General features: G+C 42.5%; 1 protein-coding gene across 3 annotated transcripts in view; it reads right to left on the bottom strand.

Annotated features, from left to right (window-relative positions):
* The window catches only part of NOD1 (nucleotide binding oligomerization domain containing 1), a 93,980-nt gene extending 71,418 nt beyond the window's left edge, over positions 1–22,562 (bottom strand). For all 3 annotated transcript variants that reach the window (XM_061197872.1, XM_061197873.1, XM_061197874.1), the window contains exon 1: positions 22,301–22,562. The gene's annotated coding sequence lies outside the window, so the exon portion shown is untranslated. The remainder of the gene's footprint in view (positions 1–22,300) is intronic.
* Between the last annotated feature and the right edge of the window lie 4,500 nt (positions 22,563–27,062).

The raw sequence follows: 27,062 nt of genomic DNA on the forward strand, positions 1-27,062 counted from the left end.
CTATCAATAATTACCTCAAATGTCAATGGACTAAATGCTCCAATCAAAAGACACAGAGTGGTAGTTTGGATAAAAACATAAGAGCCTAAAATATGCTGCCTACAAGAGACACACTTCAGGGCAAAGAACACACATAGATTGAAAGTGAGGAGGTGGAAAAAGATATATCATGAAAAGGTGGGGATCACAATACTCATATGAGACTAAATAGACTTTAAAACAAAGGGTATAAAGAAAGATAAAGAAGGACACTATATAATGATAAAAGGATCAATACAAGAAGAGGATTTTACACTTGTCAACATATATGCACCTAATATAGGAGCACCCAAATGCATAAAACAAATACTAACAGACATAATGGGAGAAATTGACAGGAATACAATAATAGTAGGAGACTTTAACACCCCACTCACATCAATGGACAGGTCTTCCAGACAGAGAATCAATAAGGCAACAGAGATCCTAAATGATACAATAGAACAGTTAGACTTAATTGATATTTTCAGGACATTACCTCCAAAAAAACCAGAATACACATTCTTTTCAAGTGCACATGGAACATTCTCTAGGGCTGACCACATACTAGGGCTCGAAACAAGCCTCAACAAATTTAAGAGTATAGAAATTATCTCAAGCATCTTTTCTGACCACAATGGCATGAAACTAGAAATTAACCACAGAAAAAGAAATGAGAAAAAATAAATGATTACATGGAGACTAAACAACATGGCACTAAAAAACCAATGGGTCAACAATGAAATCAAAGAGGAAATTTTAAAATACCTTGAGACAAATGACAATGAAAATACATCCATACAAAATCTATGGGATGCAGCAAAAGCAGTTCTTAGAGGGAAGTTCATAGTGATACAGGCCTTTCTCAAAAAACAAGAAAAATCTAAAATAAACAACCTAACCTACCACTTAAAAGAATTAGGAAAACAAGAGCAAACAAAACCTAAAGTCAGCAGAAGGAAGGAAATAATAAAGATCAGAGAGGAAATAAAATAGAGATTAAAAAAACAATAAAACCAAGAGCTGGTTCTTTGAAAGGATAAACAAGATTGACAAACCTCTGGCCAGGCTCACCAAGAAGAAAAGATAGAGAACCCAAATAAACAAAATAAGAAAAAGAGACATAACAACTGATACCAAAGAAATACAAAAAACCATAAGGAAATACTATGAACAGTTACATGCCAACAAATTCAACAACCCAGAAGAAATGAACAAGTTTCTAGAAACATACAGCCCACCAAAATTTAATCAAGAAGAAACAGATAATTTGAAGAGACCAATCACTAGAAGTAAACACAATCTGTAATTTTAAAACTCCCTATAAACAAAAGTCCAGGACCAGATGGCTTCACAGGTGAATTCTAGCAAAACATACAAAGAACTTATACCAATCCTTCTCAAACTCTTCCAAAAAACTGAAGAGGAGGGAACACTCCCAAGGATATTCTATGAAGCCCACCATCACCCTGGGATACCAAAACCAGACAAAGATACCAGCAAAACAGAAAATTACAGGTCAATATCTTTGAAGAATATAGATGCAAAAATTCTCAACAAAATATTAGCAAACCGAATCCAACCACACATAAAAAAGATCAAATACCACGACCAAGTGGGATTCATCCCAAGTTCACAAGGATGGTTCAACATATGCAAATCAATCAATATGATACACCACATAAACAAAAGAAAAGGCAAAAACCACATGCTCATCTCAATAGATGCAGAAAAAGCATTTGACAAAATCCAACATCCACTCAGGATAAAAACTCTTACCAAAGTGGGTATAAAGGGAACATATCTCAAGATAGTAAAAGCTATTCATGACAAATCCACAGCCAGTATAAATGGTGAAAAGCTGAAAGCCTTCCCACCAAAATCTGGAAGAAGACAAGGATGCCCACTGTCACCTCTTCTACTCAACATAGTATTGGAAGTCCTAGCTACATCAATCATACAGGAAAAAGAAATAAAAGGTATCCAAATTGGAAGGGAAGAGGTAAAACTGTCATTATATGTAGATGATATGATACCATATATACAAAACCCTAAAGACTCCACACAAAAACTACTAGGACTGATAAACGAATTCAGCAAGGTAGCAGGATACAAGATTAACATATGGAAATCGGTTGCATTTCTTTACACCAATAATGAAATATCAGAAACGGAATATAAAAAAGCAGTATCTTTTAAAATTGCAACTCCAAAAATAAATTATTTAGGAATAAACCTCACCAAGGAGGAAGACATATGCTGAGAACTATAAAACATTAATAAAGGAAATTCAAGATGATTCAAAGAAATGAAAAAGATATTCCATGCTCCTGGATTGGAAGAATATTGTTAAAATGGCCATACTACCCAAAGCAATCTACAGATTTAATGCAGTCCGTATCAAATTACCCATGACATTTTTCACAGAACTAGAACAAATAATCCTAAAATTCATATGGAACCATAGAAGACCCAGAATTCCTAAAGCAATCCTGAAGCAAAAGAACAAAGCAGAAGGCATAACCATCCCAGACTTCAGACAATACTACAGAGCTACAGTAACCAAAAAAAGCATGGTATTGGCACAAAAACAGACATATGGATCAATGGAACAGAATAGAGTCCAGAAATAAACCCAAGCACCTATGGTCAATTAACCTTCGACAAAGGAGGCAAGAATATACAATGGGAAAAAGATGGTCTCTCTTCAGCAAGTGGTGTTGGGAAAGTTGGACAGCCGCACGTAAATCAAGGAATTTAGAACACAACCTCTCACCATACACAAAAATAAACTCAAAATGGCTTAAAGACTTAAACATAAGACATGACACCATAAAACTCTTAGCAGAAAACATAGGCAAAACATTCTCTGACATAGATCGTACCAATGTTTTCTTAGGTCAGTGTCCCAAGGCAATAGAAATAAAAACAAAAATAAATAAATGGGACCTAATCAAACTTACAAGCTTTTGCACAGCAAAGGAAACCATAAACCAAATGAAAAGACAGGGCTTCCCTGGTGGCGCAGTGGTTGAGAATCTGCCTGTCAATGCAGGGGACACGGGTTTTGAGCCCTGGTCCGGGAAGATCCCACATGCTGCAGAGCAACTATGCCCGTGCACCACAACTACTGAGCCTGCACTCTAGAGCCCGTGAGCCACAACTACTGAGCCCATGCGCCTAGAGCCCGTGCTCCGCAACAAGAGAAGCCACCTCAATGAGAAGCCCACGCACCGCAATGAAGAGTAGCCCCTGCTCGCCACAACTAGAGAAAAGCCCACGTGCAGCAACAAAGACCCAACACAGCCAAAAATAAAATAAAATAAATTTACTAAAAAAACAAAAAAATGAAAAGACAACCTACAGAATGGGAGAAAATATTTGCAGACGATGCGACAGACAAGAGCTTAGTTTCCAAAACATATAAAGAGCTCATACAACAACAAAAACAAACAACCCAATCGAAAAATGGGCAGAAGACATAAAGAGACATTTCTCCGAAGAAGAAATACAGGTGACCAATAGGCACATGATAAGATGCTCAACATTGCTAATTATTAGAGAAATGCAAATCAAAACCACAATGAGCTACCACCCCACACTGGTCAGAATGGCCATCATCAAAAGTCTACTGCTGAAGCAGGTGTGGAGAAAAGGGAACCCTCCTACACTGTTGGTGGGAATGTAAGTTGGTGCAGCCACTGTGGAAAACAGTATGGAGGTTCCTCAGAAAACTAAAAATAGAACTACCATATGATCCAGCAATCCCACTTCTGGACATATATCCAGACAAAACTATAATTCAAAAAGATACATGCACCCCTATGTTCATAGCAGCACTATTCACAATAGCCAAGACAGGGAAACAACCTAAATGTCCACTGACAGATGAATGGATAAAGAAGATGTGGTACATATATGCAATGGAATACTACTCAGCCATAAAAAAGAATGAAATAATGCCATTTGCGGCAACATGCATGCAACTAGAGATTATCAAACTAAGTGAAGTAAATGAGAAAGAGAAAGGCAAATACCATATGAATTCACTTATATGTGGAATCTAAAATATGACACAAATGAACCTATCTATGAAACAGAAACAGAATCAATGACATAGAGAACAGACTGGTAGTTGCCAAGTGGGGGGATAGGGATGGATTGGGAATTTGGGATTAGCAGATGTAAGCTTTTATATATAGAATGGATAAACAACAAGGTCCTACTATATAGCACAGAGAACTATATTTGATATCCTATGATAAAACATAATGGAAAAGAATATTAAGAATGTATATATACGTATAACTGAATCACTTTGCTGTAAAGCAGTAATTAACACAACACTGTAAATCACCTATACTTCAATTAAAAAAAGAAAAAAAATCGATGCCATTTTTCATGGAACTAGAACACATAATTCTAAAATTTGTTTGGAAAAACAAAAGATCTTGAATAGCCAAAACAATCTGGAAAAAGAACAGAAGGAATCATGTTTCCTGACTTCAGACTATACAACAAAGTTACAGTAATCAAAAGAGTATGGTACTGGCACAAAACGGCACATAGGTCAATGGAACAGAATAGAGAGCCTAGAAATAAACCCACACACTTATGGTCAATTATTTTATGACACAGGAGGCAAGAATATACAATGGAGAAAAGACAGTCTCTTCAATAAGTAGTGCTGGGAAAACTGGACAGCTACACGTAAAAGAATAAAATTAGAACATTCTCTAACACCATATACAAATATAAACTCAAAATGGATTAAAGACCTAAATGTAAGACCAGAAACCATAAAAACTCCTAGGAGAAAACATAGATGGAATACTCTTTGACATAAATCGTAGCAATATTTTTTTGGATCTGTCTCCTAAAGCAAAGGAAATAAAAGCATAAATAAACAAATGGGACATAATTAAACTTAAAAGCTTTTGCACAGCAAAAGAAACCATCAACAAAAACACACCTTACTGAATTGGAGAAAACATTTACAAATGATATAACAGATGAGGTGTTAATATTCAAAATACATAAACAGCTTATACAACTCAACATCAAAAACCAAACAACCTAGACCTCCCTGGCGTCCCCTGGTTAAGACCCCACGCTTCCACTGTAGAAGGTACGGGTTTGATCCCTGGTCAGGGAACTAAGATCCCACAAGCCACACAGTGCAGCCAAAAAAAGAAAACAAAAACAAAACACTCCAAACAACCCAGTTAAAAAATGAGCAGAAGACGTGAAAAGACATTTTTCCAATGAAGACATACAGATGGCCAACAGGCATGTGAAAAGATGCTCAACGTCATTAATCATCAGAGAAATGCAAATTAAAACCTCAAAGAGATATCACCTCACACGTGTGAGAATGGCTATCATCACAAAGAACACAAATAACAAATGTTGGCAAGGATGTGCTGAAACGGAACCCTTGTACACTGTTGGTGGGAGTGTAAACTGGTGCAGCCACTATGAAAAACAGTATGGAGGTTTCTCAGAAAACTAAAAATAGAACTACCATATGACCCAGCAATTCCACTCCTGGGTATTTATTCGGAAAAAAACCCATGAAAACAATAATTCAAAAAGATACATGCACCCCAATGTGCACAGCAGCATTGTTTACAATTGGCAAGATATGAAGCAACATAAGTATCCATCAACAGATGAATGGATAAAGAAGATGTGAGATACACACACACACACACACACACGCGCGCGCACACACACAATGGAATACTACTCAGCCATAAAAAAGAATGAAATTTTGCCATTTGCAGCAACACAGATGGACTTGCAGGGTACTGTGCCAAGTGAAATAAGTCAGAGAAAGACAATGTATAATACAACTTATATGTGGAATCTAAAAATAGAACAAATTAGTAAATTTAACAAAAAAGAAACAGACTCACAGATATAGAGAACAAACTATTGGTTATCAGCAGGGAGAGGAAAAGGAGAGGGGCAAGATAGGGGTAGGGGATTAAAAGGTACAAACTATTATGTATAAAATAAATAAGCTACAAGTATATATAGTGTAACACAGGGAATACAGCCAATATTTTATAATAATATAAATGGAATATAACCTTTAAAAATCATGAATCACTATGTTGTACACATGAAACATAACGTTGTACATCAACTATACCTCAACTTAAAAAAAAAAACATTTAAACAGTAATAACACAAAAAGGTGGAAGGGAGTAAATGGAGTTAAAGTGTTCTAAGTTCAAAGCATTTTCTGGTAATAGGCAAAAGTATTACTTTATATTAGACAGTAATAATTCAAGGATCCAGGTCTTAATCTCTAAAATTGCTATTACTAAAAATAGCAAGAGAATACAAGACAATAGAAGGAGGTAATGTAATAATAAATATGCTTAACTCTAAGAGAAGGCAGGGAGAGGGGAAAAAAGAATGCAAAAGTGGTGAGACTAATAAAAACTAAACAACATATATCAATCCAAATATATTAGTAATTCAATTAAATACAAATGGACTAAATATACCAATTATACAACATAGGTTGGCAGACTTGAGAAAAAAACTATATGCTGCTTTAAAAGATATACTTTAAATAAAATGACAGGGTTTAATTAATTCATTCATTTACTCATTCCCCCAAGTGGGAAATGATATACTAGGTATAAACTAACCAAAAGAGAGCTGGTAGAGCTATATTAAAATTAAAGTGGAATTTAAGGAAAGAAATGTTATTAGAGGTAAAGGAACATTTCATAATGATAAAATAATTACTTTTTTAAAATTTATTTATTTATTTATTTATTTATTTATGGCTGTGTTGGGTCTTCGTTTCTGTGCGAGAGCTTTCTCTAGTTGCGGCAAGCGGGGGCCACTCTTCATCACGGTGCGCGGGCCTTTCACCGTCACGGCCTCTCCTGTTGCCGGGCACAGGCTCCAGACACGCAGGCTCAGTAGTTGTGGCTCACGGGCCTAGTTGCTCCGCGCATGTGGGATCTTCCCAGACCAGGGCTCGAACCCGTGGTCCCCTGCATTGGCAGGCGGACCCTCAACCACCACGCCACCAGGGAAGCCCCCAAAATAATTACTTTTAAAGGTTGTTATAGAAATGTTAGTTTGTATGCACGTAGTAAATTATTTTCAAAATATATAAAGCAAAACTTGACAAACATAATAAGGAGGAATATACAAACCCACAATCAGTGAGGATTTTCAAACAGTGAGCAACTTTAATACATTTCTCAGAATAACTGAAAGAATAGACCAAAAAAATCAAAGAATATGGAGAATATGAACAAAATGTCTAGACTCACGTCTATAGAACACTGCAGCCAACAGCAACAGAATGCCCAGCATTTAGAGTGCATGTGGAGTGTCTGTAAACTTGACCAATATACTGGGCCACAAAGCAAGTTCTTAACAAATTTTAAAGAACTGAAATCACTCAGAAAATGTTCTCTGACCACAGTGGAATAAAGCTAGAAATAAAAAACAAAAAATACCTAGAAAAATCCCCAAACCATAGGTCAAAGAAGAAATAAAAATGGAAATTAGAAAATATTTTGAATTGCAAAATAATGAAATTACAACATATAAAATTTGTGGGATACAATTTAAAAAGTCACAGAAATATATAGCCTTACATGCATATATTAGAAAAGGAAAACAAAAACTTAAGTCATATTATTTATATTGTGCTTTTCCACCTGCTCACTGTGGAAAATTTGGAAATGCAAAAAAAAAAAAAAAAAAAGTTTAGAGAAACAAAACTCACCCATCACCCACTGTTAACATTTTGGAGTATTTTCCCTTTCTGCTTTTCTCTATGTGCAGTTATACCTATACTGATCTTTTTTGCATGTTTGGCATCACACTATATGTATTTGGTGTACCTCTAACCATTATCTCATGTTTCTTTGTAACTGCCAAGGCCCTCTTTTGAGCTGCAGAAGCTGGTTTCTGACAGATGCTTTGCTTTCCCTGGTTTTTATTTTATAGTGTAAGAACCACCTGCCACTCTTTGCTGCTTTAAAGCCTCGTACCTGAGAAATTCCATGCGCCAAACAGAGGATCAAAATTGATGCCAAATGGTAGCCCCTTTCTTGGCTTGGCCCTGCCTGCCTGAACTGCCAGGGCAAATCTGGACACCATGCTCTGCAGCCTCCGCCAGCTGCCAGGCACACAACGGCATGCTATCCATCACGGACAGGCCTGAGGAAGGGCTTCAGTGGGTAGGCAGGGGTCAGGATGCTGGGCAGACTCGGGATGCCACAGCTTCAGGCATCCTTCCCTGGAAACCCAGTATCAAGCCTGTGCTGCTCGGGGCCCCAGCAGAGCCCTGACAGTCATTGCTAAAACTGAGTGAGGACTTCACTAGGGGCCCAGTGTTGACCTAACACTTTCCACTCACTGCAGGAGGCCGGATAACATAAGGATTCAAAGTGGTCTCTGGAGCCAGTGGGCTGAGTTCAGACGTGACTCCACTGCTCATCAGCAAGTCAGCTATCCTCTCTGTGCCTCACTTGCCTCCAAGTCTCTGATAGTCCCTACCTCCAAGTGTTGCTGTAGGGTTGAGTTCATGGTCACGAACTGCCTAGACCAGGGCTGGCATACAGTGAATACTCAGTAATTATCACCTTGCTTAATCTTCTCTGTTCTCTGGCAGAGGTCATTGTTACCACCCATTTACAATGAGGAAACTGAGGCACACGGAGGGTAAGCAGCTCCCAACATCCACAGAGGTTACAACGCAGCCGGGCGGATGGACACAGAACAAGGGACCACAAGAGTGACTGAGAAATGACCACAGAGAGCCACGGCTGTCTGTAGCTCTCCCAAAGGCTTCCTTGGCCCCGCTGGAGCCCTCTGTAGTGAAAGGTGACAGAGAGAAGCGGCGAGAGCCTCTATCTCTTAAAGAGTTTGGATCCGAGACACCCAGAGAGATGCCGAGCCCTGATAACTCGCAGCACACAAGCTAGGGGCTAAAGACTGCCCACTGCTCAGGGTCATGGTCTCCACAGCCACCCAGGTGTGCCATCCCATCCCATGCATCATTAGAATAAACCCCAAACAGAAATCACCTCAATGTTCCCTGAAGTTACTGGCAAACACATCCATTCAGCAGCAGCTTTGTTCTGTGCAAAATCATCCAGCAGAGCCCAAGTGCAGAGGTTGCAGAGGTCACCCTGCTCACAGTGTGGATATGAACGTTGACTCCCAGGCTGAGCAGACAATTTGGCCTCCATCCCAACTGAAGGGGGTGTGGAGGCTAGATGGAGAACAGAAACCTCAAGAAAATCATTTCCCAACATCCACACTGGCCTTGTGATTTCATTCTTTTCTTACACACCCAATTGTTGGGAGTCATCATTCACTCTTTTATATATATACACACACATATATATATATTTCAAAATAAACGACACAGCTTTCTGCAAATTGGTATTGCAATACCAGCAGATAAGATTCCTAAGAGAGCTCAGCCTTAGTCCTTAAAACATTCTTTAACAGTGTGGAAGATGCTAACGTAGAGTGACAACCCAGAGTTCTTTAAACAACGAGCTCCATGTAGTCAGGCCGTTCTACAAGCATTTCTGCTGCTGACTTTTTCTTCGTACAGGCTGGAAACAAATACAAACATAAGCAAAATCAAGGCCGGCCTTGCTGGTGTCCAGGTGCTATGGAATCTGGCTCAGGGCCACCAGCCCCTGCTCCCTTCCTGACTGTTCCCTCCCCCAGCTCTGGTCATTTCTGAAAATGTGATCCCCATACAGGATGCTGTTCTCTGGAACCTTGGAGGCCACAGGAAAAGGTTGATGATCTTATATATACAGCAAGGATTAGCTTCTGGGCTATGACTTTACTGACCACAGGACAGTTTTCACAGACTTTCCTAACCCTTTCTTGGCAAACAACACTGTGAGAGAAAAGCATGCTGCTCATCACATAGTTTGGATTCTCCTCCCAGGTACCAGGTAGGATTACATGCTACTGAAGTCACCTGCTTCGACTCATGACATGTAGCAACAGTAGAACAAGTTACTCAGCATTGGTGCATCACTTGTCAGCGTGCGACTCTCCTTTTCCTCTGGCACTAGGACCAGCAACATTCTAGCTGGTAGCTGCTCCATCCACCTGGCCCACAGGTAACGACAGTAAGGAGAGCCCCTTGCTAACTTGTGATGGGCATAGAGTGTGAGCAAGAAACAAACCTTTGTTGTTTGAGCTGCTGAGATTTTGAAATGATCTGTTACTGCAGCACAACCTAGCCTAGCCTGACGGATACTATAACACTGGACAAGAAAAGCATTTAGCACGTTAAGAAACTGAGACCCAGAGGGGTGAAATGAGCTGCCAAAGGCCAGACAGCTGGTGGAAGGCAGAGCAGGAGGGCTGCAATGCTCGCCACAGCCCTCTCACTGCCTTCACACGACAGCAGTTTCTACAGGACAGAGACCCACGACACGAAAGGACTACTCACTGTAAAGATAAAGCCACTACAATCTTTTTTTTTCAGATACTGTAAAACCGACTTTAGAATTAAGAGTTAAGTTAAAATGAAGCCTCACTTCCTACCTACCTCAGACTTAGAAGTAATCTATACAAGAAAATGCTAATTTATTTAAAGGGGGAAAAAAAAGGCACAAGGGTAAGCCACACATTCTCATCATTGGTACTGAGGGGGCCGAGTCTGCTTGTCGTGGTCTCAGATCCCCGTCACCTCACTCCACCCAGATTCTTGTCCCACATCAGAACCTCAGCCACCTCAGCCCAGTCCTCCACCACCACCACTTCTGTCAGAATCATCCAGTAGGAACCATACAAGCTAAAGAGACATGATCAGCGATGAAAAAGAATGTGGTGGAGCTCCATGTACCGATAGAAAGATCTTCAAGACATATTGTCATTTGAAAAATGCACGTTTTGGAAAGAGTATAACAACACATATAATTTGCCCATATTGTCTGCCCTACAGACACGCAAAACAGTATACATTTTCTACAAGTATACATCTATGAACATAGATGCAAAGAAAAATATCTGGAAGAAGACATACTTTATGAGAAGAGAGATTACTTCCAGACAGGGAAGGAAGGGCACCAGGATTGGTATAGTACTTTTATTCATAATGTTTTAATTTTTTATAAGAAGAATATATACTCAAAGTTACTTAAACTTTAAATAAGCCTTTTTATTCATCAGGGCATCTTAGGAAACCTTGAGGCAGCTCAATGTAACATTCTCAGCAGTCACCATCTGTTAGGGAACTTTGAGTTTCAGCTCACCCTCCTAGCAAAAAACGCTCAGTCCCCATTAAACTAAACGACAATCTGTTAAAACAAACTCTGATGGAATGGTATGACTCTTTCTGTGCGCCTGTCAATAAATGGAACACTCCTCCTGATTTGGTGAAATATCATAGTCAAGCTGATGGGTGTGTGGGTGGGAACAGTTTTATTTTGTCTTCAATTTAGTAGGAGTCTGTCAACTCATGGCATTGCCACTAAACCTGGTTTGAAATAAGGAATGTAAGGTGAAAAATCAAGCCCTACAAAAACAGAACGGAGCAAAAAGAGTCAACAGAACTGACCTTCAAGTAGACTCTTTTTAAACCTTAGGAGCTCAGGCAATACCACATTGAAAAAATGCTCCATAATTACCAAAGGTCTCATTTCCATTGTCTTGTATTTCCTTTCATGTAACGCAAGCCTCTGAACACTTTAAAATAATATGGGCTCAACTGCCTTCTGTGTAACATTCTGACCCCGAGTGATGTTTCCACTTTGATGGATGATGCCAAAGGTACCTCACAGTTTCCACCCAATATCTCCTCCCCACCTAAGTGGCTACCGTTACCAAGGAAACCATTTTAGATTCTTCCTTCCCTTCTGCTAAAACCACATCCTATGGCTAAAGTCCATCCAGCAAATACCATCTCTGGCAGAGCCACATCTGCCACGCACGATATGGACTTCTAAAACATTCTGTCTACCGCAGTCCTGGACGATAGGAATTGATCATTGCTATTTACTTACTGAATTCAGATTTAAGATAATGTAAAATAAAGCCATCCCTCCCTGCCTACCTCAAATAGGTACCTGCCTACCTCAGGGATGACATTCCTCAGATTGCAAAATGCCAACAAAAATAGGCTCTGCCAACCTGACCATAAACCCCTGCGTAACCTCAACACGCACATCGTCGAACACATCTGGATGCTCCTCGAGGAAATGACTTCTCTCTGGAATAAGGTTCATTTTGGTGAAGAGGACTCACAGCCTCCTCAGCCCAGTCTTACAGTGAGGAAGACAATTATACCGTGTTTGCTGACATTGATCATGTGGTCAGGAAGGCTCCACCCTACTTCAAGCTGCCCAACAATGAGGTGGGTGGACCAACACCTCCCATCAGCAATTGAACAGGAAGCTAAGACCAAGCACGTTTTTATACAATATTGATAGAACTGCACAGAGATCACACACAGTGGGTCAACTCAAACAGGGTCCTACTTTCCCTGCTGCGTAAGCCACAAAACATCAGCTCTATTTTGCTTCCAGGCTTCAGAAACTAGACAAACTCAATTTGCCATTCTTTAATGGGTCTTCATGGAACCCTCTCTCTTCTCAGGTTTTGGGGTTTGGGAGGGGGGTGGTTATTCATTTTTCTTGTTTTGGTTTCAATTTCTTAACCTGGAAAACAAGCCCAGTCCTGTATGCCTCTGCCATACCAGAAAACTACTAACAGCCCCCTCTGGAAAAAATTTAGCAGACGGATGAGGCTACAGTCATTTGAAGCTTTTAAGTTCCATTAACATTCATTTACTTTAAGTATCTGAAAGCACATAATCCCTCAGAATTTCAAAGCAGATCGAAAAGGCAGTCTGTCCTCTCAATATCTCCTCTCTCTCCCTCTCTCCCTCCATCTCTCCATCTCCTTTTTTTCTCTTGCGAAAGTACCACACAGTTTGAACTCCAGATACAGACTCTGCCACCCTGCCTACTACAAGCACAGGAATGCAGACAGAGGATGTGAGCACTCGGGGGTGGAGGCTGATGGAACGCAGATATCCTTTCAGGCCTTCTGGGAACTCAAATGTCTGACTCCACATCCTCAGAGCCAAGTACCTCCTCTGGTCAAGAAACCCCGTTCAGAGTGTGTGCAGAGCCAGCCCCTCCCTTCTCTGCTGGAACCGCGGACTTCTGGAGTGGAACAGAGTACGGTCCAACACCCCCATTTTAGAGATGAGGAAACTGAGGCCCTAGGCAAGGCCAAGACTTGTCTGGATCAACCAGAGCTAGGTCCCAGGTCTCTTGGCACTGAGGCAAATGCTCTTTTATTTACTTCTGGTTAGGGTAGCCCCCTCAGCAGCCGAGAGTCTCACCCCATCCCCCCAGCAGGGACTGGCGTCTGTCAGATGGGCAGGGGCCCCACCTCACCATGTTCCTCCCCTCAGTCCCTCTCTCCCCACTGGGAATCCCCATGGTACTTTATCCCCACCGCTCTCACAGGATGTGGTAGTTCACTTTTTTCTTCTCCTGAACTCTTTCTCCACATCAACAGACAGTGGCAGGGAAGGGCCAAGACTCTAAAACCAGGCTACCTGGTTCCAATCACTAGCTGTGTGATTTGGAGAAATACACCACCCTTCTGTGCTTCAGTGTTCTTATCTATAACATGCAGATAACAACAGCACCTACCTCCTAGGATCGGTGTGAGGATTCAATGAGTTAATACTTAGATGACACTTAGCACAACACTGGTCACACTGCAAGCATTTATCATGACCAAGGAGAGGGTGGTGTAGGCTGGAGCTTCTGTCTGGTTCAACTTGGAGGCCCAGCATTTGCCTATGAGGGATGGTGTCCATCTGGTTAGTCCCTGTATCCCCAGCACAGAGAGGATGCTAGATTAAAAAATGTTGAATGAATGAATCTAGCACAGCACACTGCTTATAACGGGAGCTTCATTAATGCTCATTGAACGAATATGTGGATTTCCAGAATTCACGGGCTCACATAGGGAGTGTCACTGGCCAAGTTCACTAGTAGATAAATTCAGATTTGCAGGCACCAATATTTTCTATTGTTCTAAGACTTTTCTGTTAGCAGCTGCCTTGAAAAGTTTAACCAAAGCCCAGCTCTCAATTTCCAGAGCATAGTCTATACATTCTCTTGGTACATAATCACCTATTGCTTTGTGACAATGTCCTCCATTGTGCCTTATGGGGCTGATATACAATTGTTGTTTGACATTTTCCTGGTGTTACCCAGGCTTTGAAAAACAAAGTTCCAAAGACACCCTGCTCGGTATTCATCTCTGAGGGCCCAGTGAATAAAAATACCTTAATAAAAAAAGCCAACAGAAGACAACAGAGCCTTGAATCAGAAACCCTGATCTGGAACTCTATTTAAGAGTTTAAGTGCTTACGCAGAAAAAAGTTCTACAGAAGGGGCAGGTTCGGAAGCCAGAGGATGTCTGGAGATGGCATTGAGGACGGACACAGAAAGTATCTGGAGCTTCGCAAATGAAAGGCAATTTACAAGAACAAAATACTTTAGTCACCTCAGAAGCTTGAATTGAAACCTGGCCTTGAACAAATAAACACTTGGCTGATCGCTGGCCAAAATGCTTAGCAGGAGACTTTTATTGTCTGGGACACAAATCTACCTGGAGCTCGGCCAGATGGTACCTGGGATGTGTAGGAGGGGACTCCCGAGGGCCATCGAGAGATTGAGAAGATGCCAAGTTCTTCCCAGAGGCGGCACGCCCTGGGGCCCCACCCAGCGAGGGCCTATCTTAGGGAGCAGGCCCTCCCTGCCAGCCAAGATACACCTGACCTGCCAGGTCTCTCACTCTGTGACCTCACGACAGCTTCACAGGAGTGAGGAGAAAGGGGGTAATGCAGACGTCCCACAGCAAGAGGCTTCTTCTGTGATCCAAAAGCTCCCAACAAAGAATTTTTTTTTCTAAACACCCTGGTTTTTTAAGTGTATGCAAATTCCCTGGTAGATGAACAAAGTAGGGAAAGCACCTCTTTCAGGGCTTTGGGGCTAAAGCCAGAGAAAAACAGACAAGCATGAAAAACTGTCCAAAGCCCCTTCCCTTGGCCAGGGAGTTCCCAGAATTTTTATCCGCAGACTCTGACACCCACGCTGCCAGCCTGCCTCTGCTCTTTGGGCCCTTTTGTTCCTGCTTCCAAGGAGCCAGGAAGGACTGGACTCCACCCATGTGCATCCACTGAGGCTCCTGCTGAAGGATGCTGGCGCCTGGCTGGCCCGCACGCACTTACACACATCCACTCCCAAAAACCACGGAGCTGGTGTGGTGGGCAAGGCAGTCCAGGCTCTGCGTCCTGGTTCTGCCATCTTTTCTCTGCTCTGAGCTTCAGTTCCTTCATTAGAAATTGAAAACCATAATTTCCGCCTCCATAATTGTCTCACATTAAGTCAAGGTTTATAAAGCTTAATAAGTAGGGATTGTTAATTATCTTTTTCTTGCAGATAACATTGAGAAAAGGCAGCGGTGGGAACTCCTCAAAGCCTCCCACTGTCCTTTACAATAAATTTCCAAATCCTTCCCAGCCCAGGAGGCTCTGCTTGGCCTTCCTCACTGTAACTTCCTCCATACACCCTGTTCTTTCCACCTCTGAGCCTTCAAACATGCTGTTCCCTGCATCTGGCATGCTCTAACCCCTCCTCATCCCCAAGAACTAGTTGCAAAGGCTCATTCTTGGAGGAGCAGATCCCAGACGCCCCTAATCCTAGTACAGCTCTGATAATCTGTCTCATGACGTACTGTTATTTTCACTCACAGCACTTAACCCATTTATAACTATGTATTTGTGTGTACCACCCCTTCCTCTTCCAGTAGCCAGCAAATTCCATTTGGCCAGGTGCTGAGCCCCTGGATTCATTCTTTGCTGTATCCCCAAAACTTGGGAGATTCCTGGCACCAGCAAGGTCTTCTGATAATATTTGTTGAATGAGTGTGTTGAAGAATTGAAGCCCCAAAGAGCCAGGAGGAACCAGAAGCTACAAATAGCTCTCTAACAGCTTTCAACACCAGGCTGGGGAGCAAGCAAAGCACTTCATACCCATGGGAAAGCCAGAAAAACAATTGCCAGCTCATTATCAGAAATGCTAAAGCATCCACAATTCACTCAATGGAGAATTCCCTTTTCTGGACTCTGAGTTCCACTGGCCCAGGCCTCTTGGAAGATTGCCAGAGCCCCAAAAGACATAAAACCTACTGGGGTGTAAAGAAGAAGGGATGAGTATGGATTTTCTTAAAAAGGTAGTGTACGTGGAACAGGCCACTGCATTTTCAATGGGGTGTATTTAAAATACTATCATGTCTACCTGAGTCCCATCCTGGGAAACTCCAGGCCTGGTTTCTGTTTTCTCAAATACCCAGCACACCTGTCTGCGTGAATGCTTTAGAATATGTTTAGAAACACAGAATGTCTGCCTGTGTTTTATTACACCCAAGCTAACAATCTCAGTGCACTGAGATGACATTTACCCAAAAATAAACATCATAATCCACTCTAATAATGTCGGTCAATACCAGTATCACCATCCCCCACCACGAGTGGATATTAGGTCATCCAGTGTAAGCAATGGTTGAGGTTTAAAAGTTATAAATCGGTGTGGTGCAGGTGTTCCCATGTTCATTCCATAAGCAGGCAGAGGCAGACAGTTCTTTGGAAGGGCCTTGTATCCAGAAGGGCAGCTCTACAAAGAGCACAAGCACATCTGTGGGTCAATTCCAGGAGGCAAGCATAGGGGTGGGGAGGTGGGCAGACAGGGAGGGACACTCACTGAGTCCCGTTCAGTGGTTAGAACCTGGATTTCTGCTTCAAATCCTGGGTGCAGCACTAACAATCTGTTGACTTTGGGCTGGTTATTTAATCTCATTGAGCCTCAACTGTCTCATCTGTAAAATAGGAGAAACGATAACTACAGTATAGGGTTGGTGGGAAGATTAAGTGAGCTAAAAAGCCAAAACAAAACAAAAACCTAAAGCCCTTTGACCAGTGTTGTACATTGTAAATCTATGAAAGTGTTTGCTATCAGACGCATCTTTATTTCATTTCATCAAAGCCTCAAGCCAAACCTTCCACATTGATAGTTATTCCCTTTTTACAGATAGAAAAACTGAGGCTCATGAGGGTTAAGTAGCTTATTCAAAGCCACACAACTAGTAGATGGCAAGACCAGCACTTGAACCCAATCATCATAATTACCATTTCCCGAAAGCCAGGTGGTATGCTGAGCACTTCACAGCAACAATTTCATCATATACTCAAAACCACTCTGTAAGGAAAGAATTACTATAACTATTTCATACAGAGGAGGACACAGGGTTGGAGAAGTTAACTATCTTGGCTGAGGTCACACAGTTAGTTAAGGAACAAAGCAGGGGCTTGATCCCAGTTCTGACACCAAAGCCCATGGTCTCTTCCATTTAAGTCCTGCCTAATATTTGTTATAGATCTAGTAACCCCACTTGAAATCATCAACATGCCTGAATTCATATTAAATGTAAAACACTAGCCTTGTTAAGTGGAGTCCAGGAATGGCCCTCTCCATGAAGGGGCCTGCTGTCCTGAATCACAAGGAGTTAGGATATCTCCAAAGAAAAGGCTAGCTTTCCACCCAGTTCCTTCTAGAAGGTTTGGTTTGGGGTCATAGATAGCAACTGGGGAATGTATTAAAACGAAGCACGGGAAGTTCTTAGTCATTAGACTTTCATCTTTTGGGAATTAGAACAACACAAATATTTTCTCACATAAATCATCATCTGGTCCCAGCTCTGCTACCATGGGGGGGTTTTCCTTAGCAATATGTGACTGCCCTACCCAGCTAAGTGTGACTCTGAAAATATCTACCAAGTCATTCCATCCTCCCAACTCTTTTCTCTCCCTAACCTGTATCATGGGGATGACACAGAGAACGGCCAATATCAACATCCTAATACAAAGATATAGTAGTGGTGACTTCTCATGGTTTTTTGCTTTTTTTTTTTTTTTGCTGTGTTGGGTCTTCGTTGCTGCACACGGACTTTCTCTAGTTGCGAGGAGCAGGGGCTACTCTTCGTTGTGGTGCGCGGGCTTCTCATTGTGCTGGCTTCTCTTGTTGCGGAGCATGGGCTCTAGGTGCGCAGGCTTCAGTAGTTGTGGCTCGCGGGCTCTAGAGCGCAGGCTCAGTAGTTGTGGCGCACGGGCTTAGTTGCTCCACGGCATGTGGGATCTTCCCAGACCAGGGCTTGAACCCGTGTCCCCTGCATTGGCAGGCGGATTCTTAACCACTGCTCCACCAGGAAGGCCCAGGTTAATATTTTAGTAAAACATGAGGGGCTTCCCTGGTGGTGCAGTGGTTAAGAATCTGCCTGCCAATGCAGGGGACACAGGTTCGAGCCCTGGCCCGGGAAGATCCCACATGCCGTGGAGCAACTAAGCCCGTGCGCCACAACTACTGAGCCTGTGCTCTAGAGCCCGCGAGCCACAACTACTGAACCTGAGGGCCACAACTACTGAAGCCCATGCGCCTAAGCCCGTGCTCCACAACAGGAGAAGCCACCGCAATGAGAAGCCCACGCACCACAACGAAGAGTAACCCCTGCTCCTCGCAGCTAGAGAAAGCCCGCGTGCAGCAACAAAGACCCAACACGGCCAAAAGTAAAAATTAATTAATTAATTAAAATATTAACCTACCAAAACCTGGTGTTGATCTGGTGCTTTGCAAATTACCTGGACCCTCATGTTGACCTATTCATTATTTCCATAGAAAACTATAGTTTTCTTTAAAGGAAAATGACTACTCAGCAAAAAAATACCAAAGTGACAGCTTACTAGAGAGTACTCTAAATGATTTTAATGAAGTATAATATAACACAAAATTGCCTTACAAAATTGCCTTGCTGGTTCTGAAACGGAGCAGGACCCTATGGTACTTCCCTACCACGTCCTCCGCCTGTCTTTTGTCCGTGGAAAAACTTCAGCTAAAGAATTAGTTTAATCAGAGAAGTGAGAAAATGCAGAAACAAAGGAAAACAGTCCAACAAGACTAAATAGTAATAGTTTAGTCATTAAGCATGGTTAAGGACCTTTAGTTCCTCCTCAAGGGCTGTAGATAATATTCTGAGCCATCTCCTGTGAGCTGTCTTGTAGATACTGAAACGCCCACCTGGTGAAAGAAGTTAACTACACGGTGACCTTACTGTAGCCATGACATAAGCTGCCACAAGTCTGTGAATTGGCCTCAAAGAAATGAAAACAAACCGACCCTGCAACTGAAGACTAACTGTACCTAAAACAACCAAGATGACACTGGTCAGACCACCACGTGACCAATTTCAAGATGCCTGTCAGAGCTGACTGCACAGTTTCTGCATGTAGCCCCCTACCTCCGTCTATAAAAGCTCTTGCCCACTGATTGTCAGTGGGGGGAGTCGGCCTTTGGACAGGCGTCCACCCTCTCCCCCGGTTGCCGACATCCAAAATAAAGCAAACTTTCCTTTCCACCAACCTGGCCTCTTTAATGGCTTTTGAATGGCAAGCAGTCGAACCCCACTTTCGGTTACAGTTCTATAGAGGCAGATCCCTTGTTAGGGAACTGTGCCCCTTCTGAGGGTCAAGGTAAGATCCCCTCAGAGTAACAGCATCCCAGGCCTCACTGGCTCAGCTCCAGAGGGTGGGAGGATGGTGAAGGGGAGGAGGGATGGTAGTGAGCTTGCCTTGGCCAACTCTGCACCAAAATCTCTGCCCACAGTTTGGTCTGTGGCAGTTTCTAGATAAAATACAAAAAGAAGAATTCAAGCCAGAATGTCTTGCTTTGACAAACTTTCTAGCACTGAGTAAAAACCATCAATTAATTGAAATGGCAATGATTAGTTGCCTCTTACTACAAGAGTCAAGTTTGGAAAAAACACTTGCTGTCACTGAGTGTTTGATGCACCAAAGAGTTTCCCTCAAAACAACTTTGGACCCTACAGATGGATGAAAGGAAGCCCTTTGTATGAAACTCAACTGACTTTGCCCAGAAGATAAAAGGAAACAGGACTTCCAGAAACCTGCAAAATACCTACAGCTTCTGCATGACAAAACTTCAGCACAAGTATAAACTTTATCTTTTTAAATTTCACCTTGCCTCAAACCCCCCAAAAAGAAGAATCGTAGAAGGAACTGGTAATATAAACCTCAAATCCTAGGTTTATGTCTTAAATATCGAGTAAACATTGAACTCTTTTCTTTGGATAAAAAGAGACAAGAATTTGATATTCTCATTAGGCAAGTTAGTGATAACACTGTAAAAATACACTTGATCTTTATACCTACATTACATCACTGTTTACAGTATTTCTAATGTCTAATCTAAAATAAACAGTGCTGCTGTTACTATCAAAGTGATCATCAATGACAAACAGAGCGGACGAATGTGAAAGGTTCAGCTGGGATACCCCCTGACAATTGTAGGATGTGGGTCCTCCCTTCTCCAAATTCCTGACTTCTTGATCATCTAGGAAGGATTCACTTTCCCTAGGCCAAGAGTCAGTAGCGAAACAGGTACAACCGGGGCACGGCCTGAGGATGCTGCCAAAAGGAAGGTCATCTGTGTGTGCCCATGTCAATTCTGAGACTCTGTAAACAGCCCAGCTTTGGGGGAGCCCATTTTTTGATATATGGGGCAGTGGGGTGGAGGAAGTCTCAAGATTAAGGACCACTTTCTTTTGCCAAGAAATTCATTCCTATCGCATGGAGTAAAACTGTATTCCAGAGCCATTAATAAGCCCTGTTGAGGGAGAGGGTGGTGGCCTGAAATTCCAGACTGCAAAGTACACAGTGCCCGAGGGGGAAGGAGCTACAGAGCCCTCCCCTGAGCAGGGCAGGAGAAGAACAGGAGAATGGAGCAACTACTGGCCACGTTCCCTCACCGTGGCTGTACTAAATAAACAATTGTTGAACACAAATCACCACTGCAGTGGCTAATAACTGCCACTGATGGAGCAGCTACCATGTGCACCCGCCGTGCCAGGCGCTTGATACACCCTATCTCATTTAACCTCAGGACAGAGCTACTATTTTTATCCCCATTTTACGAGAAAGAAAACAGGGGTTCAGAGAGATCACATATAACATGCCCATGGTCATGCATCACAGAAGTGACAGAATCTGAATTGGGGCCCAGGTTTGATGGGCTCCAAAGCTTGAACTTAAATTTCTTCATTACACAAAAACATAATCTACTCTTCTTAGACCCTTTGGAAGCCCTCTCTTCTCCTAGGCTGTCGTTTGTTTTAAATCCACCTTTCTTATCTGCAGTAAAAGTCTGTGTCTCGTCCAGTGGCCCCACTTGCTGAGATTAGAGCTATCTGTCCCCAGGGTGAGAACAGGATAAATCCTGTGCACTCCTAATATCCAAGGTAGAGTTACTATTCCCTGGATGCGGGAAATCTCAGATAGGGGGCTTTTAGGAGGGACAAACCCGACCCTGTGGCAAGCACACCTGGCTTCATCCTTAAAGCAGAAAACCCAGTAGTTGTCAAGGCCATGGGTTTACTGGCTTCCCGCAACTTCATTTTAAATACCAACAATGGAGGCATTTCCCAGAAAGCAGAAATAAGGGGGCATCGTGATCTGGCAATCCTTCCGTTTTTCACAATATGCCAAAAGACTCTCTGCATATCTGAGGCTGCATATCTGTTCTGAATACACTGTTCAGGCCACCCTGCCAAGCCTTGTCTCATTTCCCTTCTTTGCGTTTCAGGAAGCTGGAGGGAGGTCCACTGCCCCCTCCCCAGGGTCACGCAAGACACTGGGAGCAGCCGATCCGTCTGCAGGCTGTACTCCATCAAGGCCCCTGCCGGCCTTTCCACCTTCTCTTGGCAGCCACACTTTGGTCATTGTTGCTCAACGCTGAATGCACAGTGGAATCAGCTGGGGATACAGAGGCCTGGGTCCCACCTCCAGGGATTCTGATAGACTCAGCCTGGGCGTCTGAATTTTACAAACGCCCCAGGTGATTCTAAGGTACAGGCAGGATTGAGAAGCTCTGCCTGGACCACCGTGGGATAAACGATTCCCCCGACGCTGAAGTTCATCCCCCTGAACTTTCGTGGCATGCCACAAACTCCCGGGTTTCTCCGCCTTGCTCCACCCGGGGCTCTTCTAGAGCAGCTTTGAATCCCATCCGCTCGCAGGATGACGCCTCCCTGCTCCTCCTCCCTCGCAGCACCCAGGACCCCAGAAAACTTGTGCCCCGCGCGACCCACCCCCGTCGCTGGGACTTACGTGGTCGCCTGGTGTGCAGACCTCGCAGCAGCAGGGAGCGAGAGCCTGATGCGCCGGGAGGGCGCGGGAGAGAACACTGAGACTGGGGAGTGCCGGGCCGGGAGCGCGCGGCGCCCGCAGCTTCACCAGGGCTAGGGAGGGAGCAGCCGCGGCACCGGCCGGGAACGGGAACTGGCCCGACCGCAGCGAAGGCCGCGCCCCTGTGGCCGCGCCCCGAGCCTCCGCGGCCTGCGCGGAGAAGCCGAGGCCGGGCCCGGGCGAGCGAGTCGGGGTCGGCGGGGCGGCAGCTCGCCCGGACCGGGCGCGGGAAGCCGGGAGAGGCGGCGCGCAGAAAGTGGCCCGGGGCAGCCGGGAGGGGCGGTCCCTGCCCCAGCAGAGCGGACAGGCCTGAGAGCTCGCCCAGGGGTGACACATTGCGAACCAGACGCCAGCTCCGTCTCGGCCTCCGCGAGCCCAGGCCCGTCCCCCTAAATGCGCCAACCGGAGGCAGCAGCACCTGAGCAAGACGGTGAAACGCCTGTTAAAACGTGAAACGTGCTCCCGGGTGAAACTCGCGTTAAAACGTGACACGTGCTCCCCGGTGAAAAGTAGCTCAAAATCATCAAACCTTTTACGACAGAGCATATACTTCGATTTATACTTTTTAAAATGTAAGCTTTTCTTCATGTCCTTAAATCTCTTCTTGGCAGTGTACATCTTATAGTCTACACATTATGCTGTGAAGACCTGTAAGGGAGTTTTTAACATGCTAATACCTTTCCCAATAAAATGTTTTTTAAACGTTTTAAATGGAGAATCTACATAAGGCATAACGATGCTATAAATAAGTTGTCACATTCACACTAAAGTACGGTCATATGAACACATATGCTCATGAATATTTAGATTACCATCAAAGGCTGCCTTCTGAGAAAAGTTTGTTCCTAACTCAAAAGTGAAACTTTGCCAACGTAAAATTGATGGGCTACCTTGTGCAAACTTGTAAGCCCCAATATAGAGATGCTAAAGATACCAATTCCTCCAGTTTATACCCTTACATGAACCTCTGGTAGAAAAATTACAAAATTTTTCTTTTCTCTAGGATTCTGGATTTTATCTTCCATATCTTTTAAACTCTCATATTTTCCATATCCTGTTTCTCTGGCTGCATTCTGAATAACTTCTTCAGTTGTCTTCCATTAATCAATTATTTTGTGGCTATTCGAACCCCGCTGTTACCCATCTGTGTTAGGCGGAATAGTCTCTACACCTGGAACCTGTGAATATGGCAAAGGAGAATTAAAGTAGCAGGTGGAATTAAGGGTGCAAATCAGCTGACCTTAAGATGGGAAGATAATCATGGACTATTGGTATGGGCCCGATGTAATCACAAGGGTCCTTATAAATGGAAGAGGGAGGCAGAAGAAGGAGAACTAAAGAGATAGCAGCCTGAGAAGGATTTGGCCTGATGTTGCTGGTTTTGAAGATGGAGGAATGGGGCTATGAGCCAAGAAATGAGGGTGGCTTCTAGAAGCTGGAAAAGGCAAGGAAATGGGTTCTCCATTAGAGCCTCCAGAAGTAATGTAGTCCTGCTAACACTTTGATTTTAGCCCAGGGAGACTCACTTTAGACTACTGACCTCCAGAACCGTAAGATAATAAATTTGTGTTGTTTTAAGCCACTAAATTTGTGGTAACCTGTTACAGCAGCAATAGGAAACCAATACACCATCCATTTAAGTTCTTAATTTCAACAATAATATATTTTCTAAGAGTGTTTTGGTTCTATTTCTAATTTTCTTGGTCATTTTTAATAGTCTCCTGTTCACTGCTGATTCCATCACTTAAAAAATTCATACATAGTTATTTTTGTTTTTAAGTAAACTTTTTATTTGGGATAATTGTAAATTCACATGCAGCTGTAAGAAATAATGCAGAGAGACCCTTATACCCTTAACCCAATTTCCCTTCATGGTAACATCTTGCAGAACCAGGCTGTAGGCATTGATACAGTCAAAATACAGAACATTTCCACCACTACAATGATCCCTCATGTTGCCCTGTTACACCACTCCCTCCTTAACCCCTGACAATCACTAATCTGTTCCCCATTTCTATAATATGTCATTTCGAGAACATTATATAGTGGCTTCCCTGGTGGCGCAGTGGTTGAGAATCTGCCTGCTAATGCAGGGGACACGGGTTCGAGCCCTGGTCCGGGAAGATCCCACATGCCGCGGAGCAACTAGGCCCGTGAGCCACAACTACTGAGCCTGCACGTCTGGAGCCTGTGCTCCGCAACAAGAGAGGCCGCGATAGTGAAGAGGCCCGCGCACCGCGATGAAGGGTGGCCCCCGCTTGCCGCAACTAGAGAAAGCCCTCGCACAGAAATGAAGACCCAATGCAGCCAAAAAATAAAAAAAAAAAAAGAACGTTATATAAATGGAAGCACACGGTATGTATTGGGATTTTGTGATCTTGTTTTGGGATTGGTTTTGTTCACTCGGCATAATTCTCTGGAGATTCGTCTAGGGCATTGCATGTATCAATAGTTCTTTCTTTTTTATTACTGAGTAGTATTTCATGGTATTACCACAGGGATACCACAGTTTAACCATCCACATGTTGAACAACATTTGGATTATTTCCCGTTTTTGGCTATTATGACTAAAGCTGCTATAGACATTAAACTACAGGTTTATATGCGAACATAAGTTTTCACTTCCCTGGGATAAATGCCCAGGAGTGCAACTGATAGGTCATATGGTGGTTGCATGTTTAGTTTAAGAAACAGCCAAACTCTTTTCCACAGTGGCTGGACCATTTACATTCCCAACAGCAATGTCTAAGTGATCCAGTTTCGCAACACCTTCATCAGCATTTGGTGCTGTCACGATGTTTTATTTTAGCCATTCTGATACGTGTGTAGTGTATCATTATAGTTTTAATTTGCTAATGATGTTGAACATCTTTTTATGTGCTTATTTGCCATCTGTGTCTCCTCTTGGGTGGAATGTCTCTTTGTCTCATTCATTTATTAATTGGATTGTTTGCTTTTTTACTGTTGAGTTTTGAAAGTTCTTTATGTATTGTAGATAATAGCCCTTTGTTAGATGTGTGATTTGCAAATATTTTGTCCCACTCCAAGCTTGTCTCTTCATTCTCTTAATAGGATCTTTCACAGAGCAAACATTTTCAATTTTGATGCTCCCTAGTTTATCAGTTTTTCCTTGTATGGATCATGCTTTTGGTATTCAGTCTAAGAACTCTTCGAAAAACCCTAGATGTCAAAGAATTTCTCCTTTTTTCCCCCAAAAGTTCAGTTTTATGTCAGACATTTGAGTTAATTTTGAGTTAACTTTGGAATGAGACTTGAGTTAAGGTTAATTTTATTATAATTGTTACTTTTGCCTGTGGATGTCCAATTGCTGCTACAGAATCACCGTTGAAAAGCTATCTTTCCTCCATTAAATTACCTCTCCACCTTTGTGTGGGTCTATTTCTGGGTTCTCCATTCTGTTCCATTGATCTGTGTGTTTATCCCTCTGCCAATACCATACAATCTTGAATTGGGTCAATGGATTCCTACCATTTTATTCTTTTTTTTCAAAGTTGCTTTACCTATTCTAATTCCTTTGCCTTTCCATATAAATTTTAGAAAAATAATCTTGCTGGGATTTTGATAGGAATTGTGTTAAACCTGTATTGGAGAGAATTGACATCTTTATTATATTGAGCCTTCCAAACCATGAACATGGTATGCCTCTCCATTTATTTAGATCTTTGATTTCTTTCATCAGTGTTTTGTAGTTTTCAGTATACAAGTCTTACACGTTTGGTTAAGTTTGCACTTAAGTATTTCCTTTTTAAAAATTGTATATGTTGTTGGTAAGAATGTAAAATTGTTCAGCCAATGCGGGAAACAGTTTGGCAGTTCCTCAAAAAGTTAAACATAGAATTACCATATGACCCAGCAATTCCACTCCTAGGTATAAACCCAAAATAAGTGACAAGAGGTACTGAAAAATATATATGTACACACATGTTCATAGCAGCATTATTCACAATAGTCAAAAGGTGAAAACAGTCCAAATGTCCATCAATGGATGGATAAACAAATCGTTGTACACATACGATAGAATATTATACAGCCACGAAAAAGAATGAAGTGTTGATACATGCTACAGTGTTGATAAGTCTCAAAGATATTATGCTAAGTGAAAGAAGTCAGACATAAAAGGTCACATATTTTATGAGTCCTTTAATATGAAGTAACCAGAATAGGTAAATTCATAGGGACAGAAAGTAGATTGATGTTTGCCAGGGAATGGGGCGGGGGGAGGGAAGAATGGATATGTGGTTCCTTTTGGGGTGATGGAAATGTTTTGGAAGTAAATAGTGATGGTGGTTGGACAACATTGTGAGTGTATTAAATGCTACTGAATTGTTCACTTCCAAATGGTTAATTTTATGTTATGTGAATTTCATCACAATTAAAAAGTTACAGTTAAAAAAAAGCAATTGTAAATGGTATTATATTTTTAATTTCAGTGTCCAAGTGTTCTAGTATATAGCAATACAATGGATTTTTGTATGTTTATCTTGTATCCTGTGACCTTGCTGAACTGACTTCTTGGTTCTAAGGGATACTTTTTTATAGATTCCTAGGGCTTTTCTACATAGATAATCATGTCATCTGTACATAGAGACTGTTTCATTTATTTCTTTCCCATCTGTATGCCTTTCATTTCCCTTTCTTGCCTCACTACACTGGTTAGAACTTC

This window comes from Eubalaena glacialis, chromosome 8 (assembly GCF_028564815.1).
Source record: "Eubalaena glacialis isolate mEubGla1 chromosome 8, mEubGla1.1.hap2.+ XY, whole genome shotgun sequence".
In the NCBI taxonomy this organism is placed as follows: Eukaryota; Metazoa; Chordata; class Mammalia; order Artiodactyla; family Balaenidae; genus Eubalaena; species Eubalaena glacialis.